Genomic DNA, 18841 nt, shown 5'->3' with positions numbered 1-18841 from the left:
CCCGTTAACATCCCAGTAAACTCACCCAAAGCCACGTTTAATCACTTTCACGCCTGACTTGTGTCTGTTCAAGCCTTTTGGAGTTCACTAAAAGTTGAAATATTCAAGCCTGTTTTTCCTCAAGGTTATAAGTACCTTAATTTATCTCTCCCACCTGTTTTCTCAACCTGTTTTTTCCCCTCAATTTGCATTTATTTCTGAACTTTACTTCTTAATGAGTTATTGTACCGAACTTATAATTTTCCAAAAGACACAGCCTTTTCTTTTCTGTGTTTTCAGTGGCTGTGATTTCAGAGAGCAGAAAATATAAGGCTAGTCTTGAGCTGCTAAATGTCTGCGAAGTATTATAAAGCTTCGCATATCAAAATGATCTGTGATGCTTTAATCCAAGAAATGCAACTTTTTTTCAAGTCACATCTTCTTAGTTGAATGTATTTAAGCTCTCTACAGTATTTTGCAGTTCTTTTCACTTTTATTATTTTATTTATTTGTTTGTTTGTTTGCTGAGGAGTATTAGCCCTGAGCTAATATCTCTGCCAGTCTTCCTTCACTTTCTTATATGTGGGTTGCCACAAAGGGATGGCTGACAAATGGTGTAGGTCTGTGCCTGGGCTATGAATCCTCGAACCCAAGCAGCCAAAGCATAATGTGCCAAACTTAACCATTATGCCATGGGGCTGGCCCTCCCCACCCTTTTTTTTTTTGAGGAGGATTAGCCCTGAGCTAACATCTGCTGCCAACCCTCCTCTTTTTGCTGAGGAAGACTGGCCCTGAGCTAACATCCCTGCCCTTCTTTCTCTACTTTATTTCTGGGATGCTGGCTACAGCGTGGCTTGGCAAGTGGTGTATAGATTTGCACCAGGGATCTGAACCCCAGGCCACCAAAGTGGAACAAGTGAACTTAACCGCTGTGCCACCAGGCGGCCCCCCCATTTTTTTTTTTTAGTTATAGCCTTGGAGCCAGAAAAGAGAGAGAACATTGTCATGACTATGTTAAATATTCCATTGGAAATGATTTTCATACATTTTAAGGGAAAACAAAATGAAGACCTATAGGAACATACAGACCTTTCTGGTTTGTGCTTCTAACAATTACTAAAAATATCATAGGTGGATTGTTATTTCTAAAAGAGATTTTGATGCTCAAAAATATATGGAAAATGCAGGTAATTAAGGAGGAACGGTTAAGGAAGATAGGCCAGCTTGGAGATTACTCTGGTGCTGAATAATTCAAATTCTTTGTATGAAAGGGCTTGGAGGCATGCAGTATTAGTCTTAATAATAAATCTGTGTATTATGCAATGTTTTTGCATATAGAACTGAAAGGTTTTCATAATGATACTCTGGTTTTAAATCCTGAATTTCCACCTGCAAGTCCTGTTAAATTTATATCAGTGTAGAATTTATAGGCCTGATCTTTAATTACACATTATCTATTGGCTTTTTGCATTCCTTTGTCTATTGATAAATCTCCTGCCCCTACAGGGAGAACAGCCTATCTGTTTTGTTTTGCAAGGAACAGATAGTGATTCTGAAGTCTTCCATCACACCCAGTTCCTTGTGATTAGAATTATCTAATTAGAGCCTTTTTGTCACCATTTCTGATAAATGAAGGAAATTGGGAGATGAAGGCCAAAATTACATATATATAGCTTCTTTTCAAGAAACCCAAAGAAAATTTATCATTTTGTACTCTCTGGCTTCGAAATTGGTTAGGAAGGGGATAAAGTGGCCTGCTATTTACAGTTCATCAATTTAGAATAATAATGCCGTTAGTCAGGAAATTGGAAGTTATGTCCCCTCAGCGTCTCCAATTGCAAATGGCTGTGAAGGAATGAACAGCCTGAAACTTCTCCCATTTCTTAGTTAAGAATGGACATAAGTGGTGCCTTCTTTGGGATGGAGCAATTGTTGACATCCTCAACTCTGGTGGATCTAATGAGTCTCTGTTTTGTGTCTCTGGAATGCATTGTCTCTGGATTTGGGACCTGCCTCTATGGGTAGAAGGGCTAATAGTTCAACTTCAGGAGTTTGTTAGGCTTTTCTGTCAAGATCCGGAGAGTAAATATCTTAGGCTTTGCGGGGCTTATGGTCTCTGTTGCAGCTACGCAACTCTGCCATCGTCCTGCAAAAGCAGCCAGAGATAATACTGGACAGGCTGGCTGTGTTCCAATAAAAATTTATTGATGAACACCGAAATTTGAATTTTATGTAATTTTCATGTGTCAGGAAATATTATACCTCTTTTTTATTTTTTTCCCTCAACCATTTAGAAATACAGAAACCATTCTTACTTTGAAGGCTGTACTAAAATAGGTGGCCAGTTGGATTGGGTCCACAGGCTATAGTTTGTCAACTCTTGTTCTAGTTGATTGTTTTCTAGAATCTGGATAGGGCAGTTACAGGACGAGTGGACTGGTTTGAAAGAATCAGTGAAGTCACTTGCTGGGCGTAATGGAGAAAATAAAAGTAAAAAAAGAAGAAAACAAGTGGAGAGGTACCAACTAATCGTATATAGTCTTCATATTTTAAACAGTTCTTCCTGAAAATTCCACGGTGTCAGTGGTTGCTTCACACCGCAGGGGTGGAATATCGGTTCTCATGTCAAGAAGACTTGGGTCCTTCAGAGACATTCCTTAGCATTTGGCAAATAGACAAAGAAAGGGCAGGAAAGAGGAAGAGTCATTGCCTCATACTTTAGGCACTTCAGACCAGGACCTTAAAACAAGTTTTGGACTATTAGCTGTAGGTATATACGTCCAGGTATAAAGGTTGCTTGAAAAGTGGGACTGCCAAAAAAAAGCCTCATCCTTTCCTGAGGGACATGTTTTGTAAATGTAGCAAAGGTGAAGCGGCCATTTCTGAAACACTGGTTTAACGGTCCAGATTTTAATCTCATGCCTCGAAGTCACAGATCTCTCTTTGTTCCTCCTAAGATAATGCCATTGGTGCTTTGTTGATGTGGTGTGTAAGAATGTTCAAGTTATACACGTAGATTATGGTTCAAATGTAAGTTTTATCTCTTAACATCTTTGTGATGTTGGGAGGGCATTTAATTGCTTGGAGCCTCAGTTTCCCCACCTTTGAAACAGGAAACTTCCCTCATAGAGTTGTTATGGGGATGAAATGAGATGATATGTGTGAAAAATTTAACAAATCCCTGGCATAAAGTACCTGATATTACTTCTTGTAATTGTTTTCACACTTGTTTTTGACACTATTATTACTTTTGCTGCTATCGATATGTTGTTATTGGAATTCCCAGTGGGTAGCTATGACTGATTACTAGCTAATACTGAGAGCTGAGCAAGCTAAATTCTATCAGCTATAATTCTCAAGAATTGACCATTTGGGATTTGGGAATAAGGGTTAAGCAAACTATCCTCAAGTTCAGGGGTTGGCAAAGCAACCACTGCCTGTTTTAGTGAGTAAAGTTTTATTGGAACACAACCATGCCCATTCCTTTGGGTATTGTTGATGGCCCCTTTCATGCGACAACTGCAGAGTTGAGTAGTTGCTATATAGCCCTTTGACCAAAGAGCCTAGAGTATTATTCTCTGGCCCTTGACAGAAAAGATTTGCCAACTCCTGCTCACAGTGATACAGCCTGTTTTTGAGCAGATGTTAGCCTGACTTATAAACAGAACCGTTCAGAGGTTTGGAACATGTCTTTTTTTTTTTTTTTGGCTTTGCGTTTCTTTTGAGCTAGAATATCCTCAGCAAGTGTTCTAGTTAGCATTCATAGTGATTCTGGTGGTCCTGCTTTTGGAAAGGACCTGAGAGGAACAAAGATGAGGGAGTGGCAAGCGCTGCAGGAGCTGGATTGGGGAGATGAGTGGGTGTTGGCGGTTCTGGGGCCCCCTGGGGTACTGTGTCCTGCTCATTAGGTTGCCTTCGTGTGGGTGGGGTTTGGTGAATGGTGCTGATCCCATTATTCCTGAAGCCTCCCACCCCAGTCACTTGAGGAGAGTTGCATAAGCATTTGAGCTGTGGATAGCTTGTTTTCAGGATATTGTCATGATAATTATTCATTAATATTAGTGTAACGTTTCACTTTAGGACTAGCCAAGTTATTTCAGTTTCACTGCATGACCTTGGATAATACATACATCCTATTTATATTTGAAATGTTAAAAAACTTTACTTCTGTAGGCTTATCAAGTAATGCCTTTGTGAACACCTGCAGCTTTAGCATAGAGGATTGTTTATTGAGGAGCCTGGGGATACATGTTTTAGTCTCATTGTGATCATTTGAAGATTGGTTATCTCTCGGGTTCTTAATTATGTCCACTGTAAAAAGAGGAGTTCAGTGTGAAAATGTCATGCATAAGACATATGAAGTGAAACACAAAGGTAGCTTTTTCTTTCTTTCTTTCTTTTTTTGTGGTGAGGAAGATTGGCCCTGAGCTAACATCTGTTGCCAAGCTTCCTCTTTTTTTTTTCCCCTCTCCAAAGCCCCAGTACATTGTAAGTCATTCTATTTCTTCTATGTGGGATGTCATTCTGTTTCTTCTATGTGGGATGCTACCACAGCAGGGCTTAATGAGTGCTGTGTAGGTCTGCGCCCAGGATCCGAACTGGGGAACCCTGGACCTCTGAAGCAGAGTGTGCGAATTTAATGATTCAGCCATGGGGCTGGCCCTTAGATAATTATATTCTTAACTGTTCATAATAGCAAAGTAAATTGCTTTATGTCTTTGGATTTATTTTCTTTATACTAAGATAGGGAAAAAAGGGGGAAGACCTCTTTATGTATTTCATGCAGAACTACATTGAAAAAAACCACAATAGTTTAAATAGGAGAATCTCATTGGAAATATTAAAACAATCTCCTTTCTGTTCGTTTTACTCAGCTAAGATACAGATAGTTTTCTGTGTTACTTGAGGTGATGACAGCTCATGAATTTTGGAGTTTTCCCAGAACTTCTGTAATTATTACACAAAAAGTAATACATGCTAGGTAGGTCATTGTTGCTGGAAAGGGAAATGACTAACAAATCTGGAGCAAGTTCAAGTGTAGATTTGGGGCATTTTTATAAAGCTATCTGTTTGCTCTTCTCCCCAACAAAGACTTGGAGAAAACCAGGCTGTGGTTTCTCCTTCACCTCTTTTTTACTTATCCTGTTTGGTTTTCTGCATTTTTTAATAATCTATATCTCATGTTCCTTCTGTGTAGAAAGATTCTGTGAGTCAATACAAGGGGGACATTCTCATCATTAGAGGAATGCAAAATTGAGACATGCAGTGACCAAAATTCCATGCAAGAAGTGTCTGGTGTTGCTCTGGGTGAAGGTCAAGCAGCATTATGCTGATAGTCATTCCTGCCAGGGCCCGGAAATTGTGGGAGGAGATAGATAGCCAAGGTCCTTTCTGATTGTCCTGGGGTTTGATGACTTGTTCAGCTGTAAAATGGAGAAAAAAGGACACACTTTGCAAGATGGTTTTGAGGATTAGAGGTAATATATGTAATCACCAAGTGTAATTCTTGGCCTCTACTCTGGAGTGGAATAGGTATTACCCATTTAACTCTTAATTACATGCCATCCCACTCCACTATTCATCCAAACATCTTGTTTTATAAGACGTGTGTGTGTAGGCGTATGTGTCATTTCTCCAGCTTGATAAATGTATCATGCTTGAGGACGAGGATTACAGCTCACAATTCCTTGTTTTTCCTGCTGTGTGCCAGAGTATCTCATTTTGTGCATATTTGCTGCATATTTTTCAAGTAGGTGGATGGATGGATGGGTAAATGAACTCGTGCCAGAGTCTGTGCTTGGGAACTCACTAACAGGATCCTGCCCTGAAATTCAGATAGATTAGTGAGTGATTTACAAAAGCTTTCACCGTTGGATCCTTTTAAGTAATGAGCTCCCCTGGTGAACTTAAGATATAATTAAATTCCTAAAATAACATTTCCATGCCTGTTTTAAACAATGTTTATACAGGGCAGGGCAAAATATACATGCCTGCAGAAGTCTGCTTTTGTCATTAGAAGAATGGAAGGCTCTGTAGACCCTCAAAGTTTGATGTTAATATTGTTGTGTTATTTGCCCCTCTCCTACTGCCTCCTGTGAAGTCTCTTGAGGGAATTATTTCCCCAGAGACATTCCCTTGGCATAGAGACCTTCTGATCTGATGGAACCACACTGTTGAGGGGGAAACCCCCTTGAGAACCATTCTCCCAAGTCCCAGCTCAAAGGCACCTCCCCCTTGGTGCTTAGACTGACCCCTCTCTTCCTTAACTCATCAGTCTCCCCTTTATTATTTTTACAGTTAATTTCTATGTTATCTATAGCTCTCTATTAATCTGCTTACAGTTTGTAAGCAGAAATTATCTATTCTTTCAGCACACTTACTAATTGCTTACTGTATGTCAGGTGTTGTGCTATAATGGGAGGGGCCTGAGAGGCCCCTCAGAACTGCTGCTGCCAGATCCCAGCCATTAAAGATGGGCAGGTGTTTGCCAGGACATGCGAAGGTCTTGAGGCATGAAATGATCTGGCAGTGACTGGGGAACTGGTAGCAGCTCAGTAGGTCGAGAGCATATGGTAGGGTGGAGAAAATTAAGGGAATAATACAGAGCTTCGAGTTGGACCGTGAAGAGTCTTAACAGATTTCTCCTAGAACATCTTTCTGAAGATGACAGGGCATCACTAGAGGGTTTCATGGTGGAAATGGACTAGGTTGGTTTCATGTTTGAGTAAGACCACTGGTTGTAGGAGTAAGGATAGATCAGTGGGAGAAGAGGGCAGGGTGAAAATGATGAGATTCTATCATCAGGGATTGGAGGTATATGAGGAAAGAGCCATGGGAATTCATTACCATTAGGACATGGAAGAGAAAGCAAAACGAATTGTGTAGGATGATCCCCAGAATGATTGAAGACGGCATTGCATTTAATTAAGAGGAGTAAATGAGGAGTGGTGGGTTGGTTGTAAAAATGAAAAATTTGGACTTGAACCTGTTAAGAGGTGGTGTAGTGTTTTGTTGATATTTCTTACACCCTTTAAAGTTTATGCTCTTCGAGCAGACACCTTTGTCTGTAATTAATCTTTGTGTCTCCTTGTTCCTACTTAAAGGTTTTGGAATAGGAGGGCCTCAAGGTTGGGAACACATTGTGGAACAAACTGTTTCTTCTTATAGGTACTCTTTTTTCTTTTACACTTGATCTGTGATTACAAGGATAGGTAGGGTGAGAAAAAACACATATGGTCACACACTAATCAGGAATTTATGTATGAAAGAGAAAAACGTGTTGCCGTATGCTTAAGATACCTTGAGCATTTTTCAATACTTGGCCAAGTTTGGCTTTTTCCCCCTCCACTGTTTGAAAGAAATTGTTCTCACATCTTAGAGATGTCTTCGTTTTCTTTTTTCTTTTTTTTTTAACTTTTCAAATTCTTGCCGCCTCAGTTCTAGTTTCTTGGCAACTGCTCTCTGCAGATGGTTTTACAAGGGTTTATAAAGTTAATGGATGCTACTGTATGTTATAAGAGGACATCAATAAATTTCTCAGGGTTCTTGTGACCCTTGGAAAAGCATGTTAGGAGAATGCAAGATTGTTCAGTGCTGGGCTGGTATCAAGTGATATATATCATTGATAACAATTTCAATGGTTGCTGTGGTGGGACGTTTAAAATGTGGGTAAATGGAAGGCTGAGAGTTTGGGTTTTAAATTGGCTCTGAAGGTAGTGGGGTGATGGAGCCTTTTTGAAGGGCTCTTTGGCAATATCTGTGAAAATGTTAAATATTGATAGTCTGTGATCCAGCACTTATACTTCTAGGAATTTGTCTTTCAGAAATACTTGTCGACATCCCCGAAGTGGCATTGTGTTTAGTAGCTTAAGTAACCATCAATAGGGACTTGAGTAATTATAGGACATTCTTATGATGAAATGCTTACTAAACATCTACCAAAATGAAATAGGTTGAGCTACAAGATATGTCAAAATAATATGGTAATAAGGTCCCATTAATGAATAGAGCTGAGAAGTCTGGAGACTATAGACGACAGTTAATTGTTGTTATCATTGAGAAATGGGAGACATTGTCTTCTTTATGTTTATATTTCTACATTTAATATCCTATAGAATTATATCTAGAATATTTCAATTTCTTATACCAGTAAATTCATAGTATTTCCTAAAGTAATCCTTTTATTTTAGAATGGATGGCTGAATTGTATTGAATTTAGGCAGTCTTCTTTGTAGCAATTTTGAGGGGAGAGAAAGAAAAGAAAGACTAAAAGTAAGTCAGAGGAAAGCAAAAGCCTTGTTGTCTCTTTAATTGGCTATATCTAAATTTTTTAGGTGAAACACTTTCACTGGCATTTCAAATTTTATAAAATGCTGATATGAACCATGCAGAAATTAATGAACTAATATTGACTCAGTTTGAAAATGAACATCAAGATTTATTGAGTCAAGCGGTAAATATTGACCCAGGCAGAGAAAAGGTCAATATTTGCTTTGATATAACATAAATCCTAATATTCAGTAATCTATAAATTTAGTGGGTCTACAGAAGGCATACAGAGAGTTATCTATAAGTATATATTTTTCATATCTGTGATGGATCAAAGTCAGACATCTTTTTTCCTGGTCATCAAGTTGAAAGGATGATATTGTCTCCTTTGAAACTAGCTTCTTGGGGGCAGGGGTGGGGAGAGTGTAGGTCTGTGGAGGGACATGATTAATTTAAAGTTTCAAAGGAAAAATACACCTAGCTCATACGTGCTTAATAATTGGAGAGCAATGATTTGCATATGCTGTGTGATTTACTTAAAGCCTTCTTGTCTTCCTTTCTAACATAACAAAATGTACTCTTTATGTCTGATTTGGTTCGTAAAACCCACTCTCTGACTATATAAAACAGGGGCACATTCTCTCTTTCCAGTTGGATATTGTTATGCTATATTATGTGGAATTTTTTTTGGCAAATAAAATATCATTGATATATATCATGCTAAACAACACTGTATTGGCCTTTCCCTTGTTGCAATTATTAAGTTGAACTACACTCTTACTCCTTATCTCATTTTCTTTTCTCTTGGTGAGGTGGGTCTGGTAGCAATATAAAAGTAGGGGAGAGCTGTTTCACTGGATTGTGAACTTTTAGTATTGCCAACACGTAGCTGGAGTAAGTGTCTAATATGTGCTTAAAGATTGAATTTTCTCTGTTTAAATGCAGAACGGAACTCAGTTCACAAGGTTAAGTGTAATCTTGTATCTGAGCAAAAGTCTCCTGTCCTGTATCGTCCTGTTGTGGTCAGTGCACCGTGAGTGTTCTTCCGCTCTGATGACAGTGGGAAGTGGAGATGTTAGTCTTCAGTGGTTTGTTAAGGGATCCTGAAATGATCCTCACCTCCATCTCTCAGCTGGTAGTCTCCCATGACCCTATTTAAGATCAATAACATTAAGGGTAGTATATCTTCTTGGTTGTCTTTGTTGCTCTTAAAATTTAACCTGTCCTCTGTTTCGTTTATATTAAACTCCATTTTCTATCATGTAACTAAGACCTTGTTTGGGTTAAAAGCAAAGCAGTGGTATGTATATAACATAGAACCTTTCCTGCTTGAGAAGTGCTTTCTAGTAACTTTAGGACTTTTCCTTAATAATACTGTAGTGTATAATAAATAATGTTTTCTCTGAGTGTAGTCACTTTTCTTGAGTTGTTTTATCAAGTAGAAACTCACAGTTTGCTGCTAATAGGTCTTTAACACTTCCGTCACTTGCAAGTATCTCTTTTTAACAGAGACAGGTCTTGCCCAGAGCCTTCAGCTGGGAAAGTATTTTAGAATTTGATCTTGTGGCTTTCATTATTTCCTGGTACCCTTCATATCTGGCGGGCCATGTTAGTTTTCCATTTTGGTGTGTTAAGTTTCCCATTAATTATATATGTATTTATAAAAAGTTTAAAGAAAAACAAGTTTAAACAAAAATTTTAACTCGGTAGTTGTCCAGTTGGCATCCTAATATGGCAAAATGAGTCTTCTTTTCGAGGAGATATTATCATCATCTTGGAAGGATTAAAGCCTTTTCTATGCCACACGATCAACGTATATCTGTGATGTGAAAATATAAAGGGTATAGAATTTTCTTGAATTGGCTTAAAAATTATGGAAAATACTTAGTGTCTTAATTTTAAAAAGTGTGGCTCATTTTATGTCCTGATTCTGGTACAGCCATATAGATTATTAAAAATCTTTAAATGCACATTGGCCCAAGCCCCCTGGGTTTCTCCTCTGTCATTTCTTTGGCTACTCCTTCTCCTGTATTGGGACCTTTTCAGGATCCTCCACCACCCATTGTTAGCCGTTAATTCCGTCTGATTTGTTAAATGTTTTAAATATCCTTCCCTCCTTATCATGACGGAGGGAATTTCAGAGTTGAGAGGGTGGACTATGACAGTATTTTAGGGTATGTATTCTGCTTTGCAGCCCACTTACTGAGTTTAGTTGACCTTGAGATCTTCCCTGGGCTTGAGAAGCCACTTGATCCAGATTTCCTGTTTATGTTGATGCACAGTCTCTCAGTTTGAAGGCCATTCACTGGAAGGAAAACAAGCTCCTTCTTGAAGCTACATGAAAATTTGCTGTTCCCAAAGGTACCATTTATTGCTCTGCCCCAATTATTGTTGGCCTCTCTCCCTCCTGGAACCCGTCTTTCTCTGTCCCACCCTTCCCCTAGTTCCAAGTGTCAGGACAGTGTTCTTCCTTTTAGCAGGGTGTGCATGCCATTAGTACATTTGGTATTGATTGGTCGTTGAGAAATTTTAGCAGGAAAATGACATATGAGCCTCTGCTAGGCTGTTTGACTAATATCAGTGAAGATGAGAAAAACCATTTACAGCAGTGTGTTTCTGCTTCTGGGGCTCACTGTGATAATGGGAGGTATTTTCTTCTTACTGTTGTGAAGTCCACAGTCCACGCTCTTCTCTTGGGGAGTGATTTTGACACTTTTTGAAGGTCCTGTGGCTTTTACATTCTCACACCACTTCCTAATGAGCCATCTTATAACATCCTTTTTGAGTAAAGATTGCCCTTTCTCTCACCATCCACTAGGGTGTGAAAAGGAAGTTTCAACACCTACGGCCAATTGGATCGCATACCTGCTGTGCCAGAAAGAACTAGTCAAGGTTTGCTTCCCTTTGTCATATGAGTACTACTGGCTGGCAATATTACCAGGATTTTTCTCCCAAATTCAAACATTGTCTTAAGTGGAAAGCATTAGATGCTTTCTTTTCTTCCTGAAAAACTTGCATGTGCTCCAAGTGTACCAGCTTCTCGAATCCAGGAAGGCCCCATGTTGAACCCCCTTCCCTTTGGTGGTCTTGGGAAGCTGTGCTCTTGTAGTGCCTAAGCATTATTTTTGCCGAAGTTCTGTATCTTTGGCTAAATAAATCAGGGACTAACAATGAGTGAGGGGCGTGTGTGTGTGTCTTCCTCTCGCTAGTCTTCAATTCAGTTGGTCATTCACTGAGAAGGTAATTATCAAACACTGACCGTGTGGCATGCTCAGTTCTAGGTATTAGGGCTACAACAGAGAACAAAACAAGCAAAATTCCATTCCTACCTGGTGCAGACTGACAGTGAAGCATACAAAAAATAATATGAAATCTCATCAAATAATTCTATGGGGAAGAAGTAAAGTATGGAGAGTGATGAGGAGGGAGGGGAGTGAGGGGCTATTTTAGAAGGGAAAGCCAGAGAAGGCCTCTCTGATGAGGTCATACTTGATGAGAGACCTGAATATATTGAGGGACTGAGCCCTGTGGATATGTGGGGCAAGCATTTCTGGCAGAGGAAAGAGAGGAGACGATGGAACTCTGGTTAAATGATGTACCTACAAATCACTCTGCGCTTTTAGTGGGTCTCGTTCTAGAACCTTGATTGGCCCAGGATGCTGTTCAGTGTTTTACCATGCACAGAACAGCCTTCATAGCAAAGAATTGTCTGGCCCAAACATCAATAGTGTCAAGCTTGAGAGACCCTATGCTAGAGGCTCACCAGAGTTCATTGTTTTTGTGCAATCTGTCGCCATGATGCTGTGAGAATTCCACCCTTCTAGCCAGTCGTTGATCCAGATCCTTTCCTGCACAGGTATTCTATGGCAAGAACACAGTAGACTGTGTTGTGCAGGGTCGCTGAGATATTACAGAACCAAGTCGGTGTCATGATGTTCAGGCCTCTTTGGGGATTGGAGAGTAGAAATGGAAAGCTTTGCAAGTTGACCATTCCAGGAGTCTGTGCATGAAATCATAAAGGAATGAATCACACTCTGGTCATGGTGAAAAGTCCACCTCTCATGTCATGGGGAGGCGATGAGTGATAGTCAAGCCACAGTAAAGAGGTGGTGAGATTGCTTTTATTGTTATTGTTTTATTTTTGAGGTCCCTGGTGACTACTTCTTGTGTCAACCCTTTCATCTAAGAGGCCGTTAGGAAATAATATCGGTCTTAGTATTGCTAACTGTGAAGGACCCTCCAGAATAGCTGATCATGTCACTGCAGCACCATGAGAAAATTTACACTTACCTAGTAGGGACCTCGATGAGTTACTTCAAAGCTGGGCAGGGCACAGCACACTTAAGTGATTACTTTTAACAAAGCAAGTGGAAAGGAAAATAGAGCTATGAATGGCGACTGACGGGTCATCATGACCCAGCTTTTTGTCACATGTCAGCAGCTTAATATTTGATACGAATGATGTAAATGTTGTAATAATGTCCACAGATTCCTCCCAGAATGGATTCCTCGCTTTCTGTGTATGGATTAAACAAAAATTACATTGTGGGGGTATAAATACGTGTATATTTATCTACACATGTTGCTGTGCCCTTAACTCTCCACAGAGCAGATGGTTATTATGTGCTTGCTCTGTCCACAGCCCTCTTGTACATGTTTAGATAAAAAGACAGATTCATGTGGTTCCTGCCTCCAGGCCCAGGGAGCTCAAAGTCTCTTTTCCTCTTTCTCTTTTTAAAATGAAATTTCACGATCGGTGATAGTCAGTGAATTTGAAGGTTAAATATACCAAGATCTAATATATTTATCCTGATACTCTTATTGTAGGTCTACTGAGAGTTTGAAAAAGTATAAGATCGTGTGTATGCCAGGCTGGCCCAGAAATATTCTTTCTTTAAATTGGAATGATAACATCTTACCAAAGTATTGACATATCCATTTAAATTGTGTTCAGACGTGTGTTATTCAAGCATCCTCAGTCCCTACAGTTTGGAGCTAAACTTCAGATGCCTGTTGATGGTGAAGGTCATGTGGGAAGCACTTTTCTCCCCAAAGAAATGTTGGAATTATCGTACCATCGTTTTCCTCCCCTGGATTTTTTTCTCACATCCCAGACTAATTCCAAAGGACTTTCTTCCATCATTGCTGTTGACAAGAGACTTTATTTTTGGACTATTTTTTTCTTTTAAGTTTTTTCTCTTCGATTATGAGTCTGACATTTCTGATTGATGCCACGTTTTCCGGGTTCCCATCTATATATAAAAGGAGTAGATTTAAGATTTCAAATCTCTGTAGTGGAAATTCAGGCTGCATTAGAAAAAGGAAAGTATGTTCCTATCACAAATGTATTAATGCTATTGTTATATTAAAATGTTTTCCTAATTAAAAATGCTTGTTATAAAACAGCTATTCATTACTAAAATATATTATTTACAATAGGATTGCCACATTCCAGTGTTTTTAATAAGTATTTTTTTTCGTACTAAGAAAGGTACACCATACTCTTTTACTTTATTTTCTTTTGGTTTATTCAAATATATAATTTCACTGTAGTAAATAATTTTTCCTAATTTTCCTCATGAAGACAAGCCCAAAATGCGTAGATGCTCATTTAAGTAATTTGTCTGCAGGTAGCTCCAGCTGAGTGCTGCCCTTTGTAGAATATCTTTTACAGGATATTAAGAGCATTCTTTCCTATTAATTGCTCGACATTTAGATGTTTTAAGTTATTTTAATAAATTACGTACAGCTGTAGTATACAAGGTGGGAGATACGCTTTCAGGGTTCAAGGACACTTCAGCAGGTTGTAGAATTCTTAAAATACAAGTTCAGATAAAGATTTGACACTTGATTTTGAGCTCTCATTACAGAACAGAATAGATTTATGCATTGGGAGGACAGGAGATATAATAATTAGAAATATATTAATTGATTTCAGATTTTTGTCAGTAAAATACTTGTCATAAATACAGCTATTAGGATCCATGTTTATGGTCTTGGAATTTGATTGAGAGAGAGAGTTATTCATCAAAAAAGCCACTAGTGCCACCATTCATCACAACGAATAGTGAATTTATATCTCTGTAACTCATAGGTGTGATGTATGTCTTTTTTTGGTAGGAACATTTACTACAGGAATTAATTTTAGACACTGGGAAACTTTTACAGCCATTTTAACTGTTAGTTACCTAAAGGTTTAAATAATTTTACTGATTTCGTGGCATCAGCCTCTGGGAGTAGAGTTTCTAAGAGTGAACTAAGAGAATGTGATCAGCACAGAATTGGTCAAGTGTCTCTGTGTTTACTTCTACCTGAGTCTCAGTGTAAGAAGACCTTGGCAAAGGGCTAAGTAAAACTGGTTGCTCAGCTTTGGAGCATTGTCCAAAAGGCTGTGCCTGGAACACTCCTTCCTTAGCTGTTGATAGGCTTTGTATGGCAGGAGTGGCCAAGAAAGATTGAAAAGTGTTTAGGTAAACAGAGTAATACAGGTTTCTTTACTGCAGGACTTCTCAGAGCCTTTAGTATTCCACTCTTAATAAAGAGTTGGATACTTCACCTTCACTGTGCACTCATACACTGCATTGGGGAGGGAGGGGTAAAGAAGAGAGATGTGTGTGGGAGAGTGTGGATAGGAGATTGGTTCTCATGAGCTAGATCAGTGTCTCTGTCGTCGTCATTTCCAGACAGCCTTAAGAGGGCTATCTTGGTGTTATGGGGTTGGTTACAGGGAAATTTCAGTCCGAAAGGATGAATTTCACATGATTCACACATCGACTATGAAGTTAGATGCAGAGATATGCTAGATTAAAAGGAAAAACCGTGCCAGTGTATATCAGACATATTTTCCTCTTTCTTCCTTACTTGTTGGAAATGAAGCATTTATGTATGAAAGAATTCCTTGGGGGATGAAATGCCATTTAGTTTAATGTGATGAAAATACCATAGTATTCAAGTCACCATAAATGAAAATATTTACTAGAAATCACTGCATTCAAATTTATGGACATGTGTTTTGTATAATACCTTCCTTAAGACGGTGGTGATGTGTGGGAGTGTGGGACGGTTTTATTTCATGTTGAATTTGGGAATAATAGAATTGTCACCAACAAATGGTTAGATGAAAGGAATAAACCCCTTAAGAACTGAATTTGCGATAAAGAGGAATTAAAGATTTTCCTCAAGCCAGACTACATGTGATGGGCCTTAGAAGTGAAAGTACTGGGGAAGATTAAGTTTGGAAATTAAATTTTTAGAGGGAAGAGGGATAGAACTGGGATTTGGGGAGTCTGGAGAGAGAAAGAAAAATGGTGACGTGATTTCCTCATTGTCCTTTTGATCTTCTCAACTGTGAAGAGTAACACATGCCCTAATTGGGACAATCAAACATATTTCTAGACATTGCCACATGTCCACTTGTGGGGGACTCTTGGTTCAGAATCACTGCTGTAGAGCATGTAAGACATAATGATGGGCAGCAAGGTATATAATAGCGTAGAATTATTCCGTGGTCAAGTTGGCCATGATGTTTGACCTGACAAATTTATTTAGGTAATTGTCAAAGCTTCCTTAGTGCAAGTGGGCGATTTTAAGTGTTTATTTGTTTGTTTGTTTTTTAACCATTTGTTATAACAAAGGTGATGGCATGGATTTTATTTGCCTTTGATTTGTGCCGTGTCAGCCTGGAAAGCATGGATGAAAGACTGTAGCTCAGACTGAAGTTGAAGAACAGTGAGGCGTTGCCTAGTTAGTGGGATATATGTTTGCCCCTGATCTGCACAATTCACTGTTTAAGGTTAATATTTGGTGATGAATGATTGGCTGTTTTTAGACATTGTCTCCCTTAGAAGGATTATAGCCATAGGCTTCATCTCACATTTGCTTATGGGAGGCATTAAAGATGTTGCCCGAATTAACTCAAAGCAGTAGACAAGGTCATAATGTTAATTATCTAAATAGTGTTAGCCTGCAGAATACACATGCATACATACATACGTTTTTTTATGTATGAGGCGTAGGACTGATTCTTTGAAAGATTTTCTTAACTTTGCATACTTTTTTTTCTCCCTGCAGTTAATCTTGTTTCATTCAGATCATCTCTAATTTGCGTGGAAGTAGTTTCATAAAGAGTTTAGAATGAGCTGTGATTTGAGATCTTTTAAAAAATGGAAATTGTTAGAATATTATCTAGAATTAGAATTTAATAACTTGATATTATTTTCAAATTCATATTTTAATGCAATTAAAAATTGGCTTTTTGGGTTTTGGAGCAGAAAGCAAGGTTTTTTTCACTCTTCTTGTCCCTGCTAAGGATGTTTTTTACCTTGGCATGTGCCGTTTGTCACACCTCTTTTTCCCTTCTACTCTTGTGTCCTGGGCTTTTCGATTCTATTTGGCAGGATTTTCTCCCTTCCCCCTCTCCCTCTCCCTGGACCTAGAGAAGTTCTCTCTTCCTCTGGCTCTTGTTTCTCTCCTGGGAGCACTGCATCTCACCATTTGCCCTGGCCTCCTTTATTTCTCCTTCCCTTCGTCTTCCATATTTGGGGAGATGGGCGAGGAAGTGGGGGGAGTTGAGTTCAATGAAAAGAAAGTGGACTCTTACCTCTTTTACAGTGTACAGTGCCTTTTTTAAAAATCAGAACAAAGAGAAAATAAGATGCATTATAATGAAACTTTGACACTTGACCATAATGAAGCTTATTTAGTTCTCATAATGTTGAATGGAGGCCGGAAAACCTGCCAAACCTCTTCCTCTGTGTTCAGCTGAGTTTGCTCTGGCACTTGAGGGGGAGAAAAAAGGGGTTGCAGAAACCTGAAGGTTTTATCTTTTTGCCTTTTTTTTTTAAACTTTCTACGTAAGTTGAAAGACATATTAATTTCATATTCTGGTCGTTCTTTGAGTTTCATTTAGACTGTACAAGCTGACCTTTACATGTGACTTCTGTCTACGTGTTAACTCACATTTAAAGGTCATTTAAGATGCTCAGGGTTACTACTTGAATCCTTTAGCTTCCCTCCTAACTTATTTTGTTTTGCAGTTTAATTACCGAGGAGATGAGATATAAATCTGATACCAAAAGTAATTATTGTGCCTACACAGCTTGTATTTCCTACCTTGGCTTAATGCATTCCTATTCCAGTGAACTGTCTTTGGAACAATATTAAAATGATGTCCCCTCTCCACTTCCTCCTCCTTTTTTTCTTTCCTGAAGCGTAGTAGGGTGGGGGTAGCTTGAGCAGATATGGAAACTGTGATAACTGCTGTAACCTTTATTCACACACACACACAACACACACACACACACACACGTGTATGTAGTTTTCTTTTTTTAACCATTTGATTTTTGGTAACATCATTCTCTTAACAATGTAGAGTATTCATCTGAGTCAGTACATAAAGATCCATGTTTTTTTTAATAACTGCATGTCATTCTGTAGTATAGATACCCCATGAGTTATTCAAACATTTCCTTATGGATGGGCGTTGGCTTTGTATCCAGCTTTTTGACACTACCAAAGTGCTCTAGTGTTCATCCTTTTGTGTTTGTGCTTTAATTTTTGTGGTCGAGATTATCAAAAATGGGGCTGCTAGATCAGAGACTATGCCGTTACTTTTTCCCATGCCCTTTAGTACAGGGCTTTTCAGATTTGATTATTTCTCCATCACAGAGAATGGGAGAAATGAATGGAACAACTCTAGAATATATAGACTAAAAATAAACAAATTGATCAACCGTGACGGAATTGCTTCTGTAGGCAAGGACAACATTTAAAACATCAGATGTTGGTTTACTGAGCTTGAAATCAAAACACGCAGGTGCCTGTCTAAACAAGCGTGTGTGTTGAGGGCTGGTGTAGGGTAGAGTGTGGTAGGTTTGTGTTACGGGGAATTGACTATCCTATAAAATCTTTGGAAGGGTTTCTGGACAAATGTTGTCAGGTGGAAATTATTCAGGAAAGAAGTGATAAAGACCATACAATAATAGTTACTTATCAATTAGAGACATAGGGGATGGAATTTTACCAGATAGAATATTCAGGAAATGGAAGTGATCCAGTGGCTTGCTTGTTTTTTTATATAGTGTTCTTAGGTTTGATAACTGTTTTTTGCTTGAGCTAAAGAAGAGGATGGAGAAAGAGGAAAGATTAATACCTAACTACTAATCAGTGATAGCAAGTAATAAAGGACTCCAGTTTGGTAGAAAGCTCCAGGGATGTTGTAGATTTGGAAATTTGATACATGTGGCCCCAAAAAGGGACTTTTGGGACTGAAGGTATTTATTGGATAAATAATAATTTATTGAGCACGTCCTTTGTGTGAAAGTGTTTTAGGTGAGTCATATCTTTTAATTTCTCCCGTCAACCTTAAGGGGAGGGTATGGTTTTTATTGTCATTTAGGAATGTGAAAGTCAGGGGCCAGCCCCATGGCTGAGTGGTTAAGTTCACGTACTCCACTTTGGCAGCCCAGGGTTTCACTGCTTCAGATCCTGGGCGTAGACCTAGCACCGCTCATCAAGCCATGTTGAGGTGGCATCTCACATAGCACAACCAGCAGGACTTACAACTAGAATATACAACTATGTACTTGGGGCCTTT

The 18841-nt window shown here is 38.8% G+C and overlaps 1 protein-coding gene across 6 annotated transcripts in view; it reads left to right on the top strand.

Annotated features, from left to right (window-relative positions):
- Positions 1–18841, top strand: part of PTPRG (protein tyrosine phosphatase receptor type G) — a 675839-nt gene that overhangs the window by 171533 nt on the left and 485465 nt on the right. The gene's annotated exons all lie outside the window — the stretch shown is intronic.

This window comes from Equus caballus, chromosome 16, assembly GCF_041296265.1.
Source record: "Equus caballus isolate H_3958 breed thoroughbred chromosome 16, TB-T2T, whole genome shotgun sequence".
Classification (NCBI taxonomy): Eukaryota; Metazoa; Chordata; class Mammalia; order Perissodactyla; family Equidae; genus Equus; species Equus caballus.
The sequence above is the reverse complement of the archived record's forward strand: the minus strand, read 5'-3'. Positions and strand labels throughout refer to the sequence as shown.